Below are 6,159 nucleotides of genomic sequence, written 5' to 3'. Positions count from 1 at the left end.
AGTTTGGTGAGTAACAGACATGCTCCTGAGTTGCAATGGACCTTTAAAAAAAATTACATCAATAATGCCATTAAGATACTAGGTTTACATAGCTGTCTTTGTTAACTGCTGTGCTTAAGATGACCAGGCACCCCCCCCACTCATTTCTCTAGAGGAGCTTATGACTTCTGCCCCATCCACAGAATAGAATTTCTATTTATACTCCATTGCATTAATGTTTTATTTTGCCTTAGAGTATTTCACTGATGACTGAGATAATAACCCTAATGTGTAGACATTGGCTTGGTACCTTCATTTTTATGTGGGTGTGAGGATTAAAAAGTATGCATGCATAGGCATGCAATATTTGTTGAATTCTGTAAGAAGCTGAATTGATCTTTTCTTCAGGAAAAACCCCAAACTTCACTGAAGTCAGCAGCAAAACCTTCTGTATCAGATTCTTCCTGATTTCAGCATTGCTGTTTGGAAAATAACACTTGTAGAATCGTATTGAACGTAGAAAGCAATCTGGTTCTGGAGAAAACAGCCACTTTCAGAGGCAAAAACCAAACCACCACCACACAGGAACTGAGAATGAAACTGACATGGGAAAGAGGAAAATGTCACATAGAAAATTATTTTATTATAAGTAAGTTTTGCTTGTAATTAATTTGTTAATAGTAGGAGTTGCTCTACAGAGACTCTGTGCACTTAACAGTTTTTGACTACTTTTGTTGATATTGTAAATAATTATTTTAAAATATTTGTTCCAGTAGAATAAATTCCATGACAGATTTTCTTTGTGCTTATGTATTCTGTCACAAAGATGTGGCTACCCTTGGGTCCAAGATTCTTAGCAGTTCATAAACTGCATATAGAAACTTTAGTGGAGTCAGGTTGCTTATTCCTTTTCCTCAAGAACCTACCTCCTGCTTCAAATGCTACAAGGCTGCTCAGCCCCTCCAAACACAAGCTGAGGGGGCAAAACTGCATGTAAATCAAGGGAGTTCCTATTTACCCAATCTCTTCAGGGCACTTGCCTTAAAATGGTGGGGGGAGGGAGAGGGAGCAAGACAGTTTTAAAGAAACTGGCGGTCCTGTTCAATATCTTTATTGATGATCTGGATGAGGGGATTGAGTCCATCTAAGTTTGCAGATGACACCAAGTTAGGAGCAGGTGTCGATCTGTTGGAGGGTAGGAGGGCCCTGCAGAGCGACCTTGACAGGCTGGATGGGTGGGCAGATGCCAATGGGATAGAATACATAGAATAAACCAGGTTGGAAGAGACCTTCAAGATCATTGTGTCCAACCCATCAACCAATCCAACACCACCCAAGCAACTAACCCATGGCACCAAGCACCCCATCAAGTCTTCTCCTGAAAACCTCCAATGATGGCGACTCCACCACCTCCCCAGGCAGCCCATTCCAATGGGCAATCACTCTCTCTGTACAGAACTTCTTCCTAACATCCAACCTAAACCTCCCCTGGCGCAGCCTGAGACTGTGTCCTCTTGTTCTGGTACTGGCTGCCTGGGAGAAGAGACCAACATCCGTCTGTCTACAACCTCCCTTCAGGTAGTTGCAGAGAGTAATAAGGTCACCCCTGAGTCTCCTCTTCTCCAGGATAAGGCTAAGTGCAGGATTCTACACTTGGGCCACAACAACCCCAAGCAGTGCTATAGGCTGGGGACAGAGTGGCTGGAGAGCAGCCAGGCAGAAAGGGACCTGGGGATGCTGGTAGATAGTAGGCTGAACATGAGCCAGCAGTGTGACCAGGTGGCCAAAAAGGCCAATGGCATGCTGACCTGTATCAGGAATAGTGTGGCCAGCAGGACGAGGGAGATTATTCTTCCCCTGTACTCAGCACTGGTCACAATAATGCCATTAAGATACCACACCTTGAGTACTGTGTCCAGTTCTGGACCCCTCAATTCAAGAGAAATGTTGAGGTACCGGAATGTGTCCAGAGGAGGGGGACAAAACTGGCCTGGAACACAAGCCCTATGAGGAGAAGCTGAGGGAGCTGGGGTTGTTTAGCCTGGAGGAGGCTCAGGTGAGACCTCATTGCTGTCTGCAACTACCTGAAGGTGGGGGTCGGTCTGTTCTCCCAGGCAACCAGCAACAGAATGAAGGGACACAGTCTCAAGCTGTGCCAGGCTGGATATTAGGAAGAAGTTCTCCACAGAGTGATTTGTCATTGGAATGGGCTGCCCAGGGAGGTGGTGGAGTCACCATCCTTGGAGATCTTCCAAGAAAGACTGGATGAGGCACTTAGTGCCATGGTCTAGTTGATTGGATAGGGCTGGGTGATAGGTTAGACTGGATGATCTTGGAGATCTCTTCCAACCTGGTTGATTCTATGATTCTAAATCAGCCCTAATTACATTGTGAGATTTTACAAGAGTATGGACCCATTGTTTTCTACAGCATTTGCCCTAAGGAAAGAATCCTTATGGAAAAAAAATCACATGCCTTGCAAAATTTACTGTGATATCAGTCCCCCTCTTCTGTGCTTTTCTGATTGAAGGATACTTTGACCTCTGTCTGGTGTAACACCATGCCATCTTGTCATTGAAGTATTTCAATAACATTGATCTGTACTTCAGAACAAACACAAACCCCCACTTCTGTCTTTCCTCTTTTCCCCCTCCCCAAACACCCCTTTCAAAACCAAACTTCACTTGAAGCAGTTTCTGGCTTGATAAACAAAGTAGTTAGCATCACATGTCAGCAAACAGGTCTCAAATCTTTCCACACTGATAATGAACTGCCAGTTGCTTCTATGAACCTGTCATGCTAGCAAATGCTCAGGCAATGCTCTCACAGCCACAAAGTCAGTAAGGTTACTGCCCTTTCTTAGGGAAATACCTCATGACTCATGTTCAGCTGTTTCATAGCCTAAAGATTGAGCCAAAGAACAAATGTCTTCTTTTTTTTCCTTTTTCTGATGTTAAACTCACCGGAGATTTCCATAATATAAGCTAGAAATAAATTTATTTTACTGAGAAGAACCCTCTAGTGGAACATGAAAAAGACCATAACACCTTAATAGATCTATTAAGTAAACATGTATCTCCTTCATTGTCTTGTAAGAGAGCACAGGGACTGCTGAAAGCCTTCCTAACAGTATTTACTAGGTTGAACTGATTCATGAACAAAGACACAGTATTACAATAATAAATTTTAACCCAAATTTACAGTAAGGAAGACAATGCTCAGCCCTATCAAAATGGGATAAAGAAGCTGAAACTTTTCATAGCATACTTTGGAACTGGTGGAGGCTCCAGGGAGGATGTATGCTGGGAGAAAAAGGAAGTCATGCCATTTGATGCAGAATGATCTGATGACATCACACTGGCCCATCATTCATGGGTAGTATATCATGTATACCTATTAATCATTGTACAGATCCAGAGCTGTGTGTGGAAGGTGAAAAGTGCTTCCATTACTCGATGTCTCCTCCTCTGCCTAGTGCCAGGGCTCTGGAGTACTGGCAGCCCTTACTGACCTGGCTTGTTTCTGTCCTTGATGAGACCTGCTACTGTCACCATGCAGCCCTGCTCACCTGGTTCTACTGCTTCTGGCACTGCCCCTCTGGTGCAGCCCAGCCTGGCCCATGCCAGGGCTACCTTTGTCTCTCCACTTCCAGCCTGGATGGAGCAGCCACCATTTGTGTGCCCTGACAGTCAATTCTAGTTGACAGAATTAACTATTTTTGTGCTTAAAAATACTTATTTTGCTTACCTGTTGTTTTACTATCTGGCTGTTTCAGTTGTCCCTGTTACTATTAAGTATTTCATTTACAATTAATTAGTAATTGCTTAAAGACCATTAAGGCTTCAGAAGCAACAAGGTAAAAAAAGCCTTGAACAGAGCATATAAATAAGCAGGTTTACTTACTATATTTAGACTAGCTAGAGATGAACCTACGCTCATTATAATGTATATATATAACTATGCTCAATATAATCATCTAGGTGCCAAACCGCCTCTCTTAAGATACCTCCTTAAAGCAGACTCCGCCTGCTTCTTGTGTACTGCTTGTGACCTTTAAGTCAAAGCGAGAGATGGACTAACCAGTAGAGGAATAGAATAGTAATGAACGTGTGTTCAACGGGAAGGGCACCTTGTGTGTCCGTATTTGCAAATATGTGCTAAAATCAGAATACCTCAGCTCTGTGCACGTTGGCGTAACGCGCGCCGGGCGAGCGACAGCAGCCGGGCCAGCTTCAACGCAGCTGCTCCGGCGACGGGCGCTTAGCTTCGGTTTCAGACCGCTCCACGCGCCTGCCGTTGCCCCAGCAACGCCCAGGCTTCCGCAGCCTGTCCCGCGAGAGCTGCTGCCTCCTGCGGGGCTCTGCTCCCCCGGCATTTCCCTCCCTCGGGAAACCCCCCGCGCGCCCAGGGCCGGTTCCGAAGCAGCTGCTCTCGCGACTGGCGCCTACTCCCGCCTTGGCAATGCCCAGACCTTGTCAGACTGCCCCCGCGAGAGCTGCCGGCCGGTCTCTGCTCCCCTGGCGTTTCCCGTCCGAGAGAAGCCCTTAGGATACCCCCAGATCTGCCTCTCGCTGCTGGTCTGGCCGGTTCCGATGAAACTGCTCTCGGCGACTGGCGGTTAGTTTCAGTGACAGACCCTTCTCATCTCCCGCCAATGCCTTAGCAATGGCCAGCCCTTCTCAGACCGTCCCCACGAGAGCTGTCGGCTGCTGTCGGGTCTCTGCTCCCCTGGTGTTTCCCAACCGAGAGAAACCCTGGGGATACCCCCAGTGCACCCAGATATATTTAACGTGAGGCTCGACAGGACTCTGGGCAGCCTGGTCTAGCTGAGGATGCCTCTGCCTACTGCAGAGGGGGTTGAACCAGATCACCTTTGGAGGTCCCTTCCAACCCAGGCCATTCTATGATCTGTCTCTCAGCTGCTGGCGGGGCCGGCTCCGAAGCAGCTGCTCTCGCGACCGGCCGTTGGTCTGGGCAGCTGCTCTCGCGACCGGCCGTTAGTTTCGGTCGCAGACCGTTTAAACCTCCCTCCGCTGCCCTGGTGAGGCGCAGGCCTCCTCAGCCTGTCCTGCGAGTGCTGCTGGTTCCTGCGGGTGTCTGTCCCCAGGCGTTTCCTTGCTGAGAGAAACGCCTCAGGACCCCCGCTATAGGCCCAGATCTCTGCGCTGCTGGCACGCCCGGCTCCCAAGCGGGCGCCCTCGGCTAGTGACGGTTACAGAGCGCATAAATCTCCCGCCGTTGCCCCAGCAACCCCTAGCATCCCCCAGGCCTCGTCAGCCTGGCTCCTGGAGGCTCCCGTCGAGCCTCTCCGTTGCCGTGGCGTTTGTCTCACCAGATGACCAACATTTCCCCACCACCACCACCATCGAGACTCTTGTTGCTTATCTTGCAACAGGTTGACGCTTGAAGAACACATTCAGGTAGGAAATTCCTGTCACCCACTTCACTGTGAACATGTTGATGCACATTTCACAAGTTAGGACCTTTGTCTGAAAAAAACTATCAAGTATTCCAAGTAACCATTTTCCTTACTGGGAGTGTTTTCAGTGACCTTTACCCAGCTGTATTGGTTTTTTTCTGTTTCTCACAAGAGGATGTTGATGCTGTATAATTTTTTACTTAACCCAATACAGATGGACACTTTTGCACTTAACATTTCACATATTTAAGTCAAACAACCAAAAAACCCCAACCAACCAACTAACCAAAAAACAAAACCAAAAGGTAATTTTTAAATGATTTTCTCAGGATAATGGAAAAAATTTGTCATTAAACTGGAAGTATGTATTACTTACTTATATACTTACTGTATTAATGTACTACTTACTTAAGTAGTAATACTTCCTTAAATACTTACTTAAATAATACAGTCAAAGTATGATTGTATGATTCTATACCACAATGCACTCAGGTCATCCCTGTCCCAGCTGCCCCTCAGGCCCCTGGAAACATCAGCTACACCAGATTTTGAAGGTACTAAGATTTAGATCTTTTCAGGGAAATCTATCAGGGTAGCTTCCCAGCTTCAGAAGCTTTTTGCTTCAAGATGAACTGAAGTCAAGATAAACTCCTTAGTGGTCTGCTCCATGGGAACACGGAGGAGCAAAGATTGAAGATGTAGGGAATGCAAGTTGTGCTTACTGGCAGAAACTCATCTAAAAAGGGAGTAAAGGAGAGGGA

The sequence above is a fragment of the Dryobates pubescens genome, chromosome 9 (genome assembly GCF_014839835.1).
Source record: "Dryobates pubescens isolate bDryPub1 chromosome 9, bDryPub1.pri, whole genome shotgun sequence".
Taxonomy (NCBI): domain Eukaryota; kingdom Metazoa; phylum Chordata; class Aves; order Piciformes; family Picidae; genus Dryobates; species Dryobates pubescens.
Note: the sequence above shows the minus strand (reverse complement) of the source record.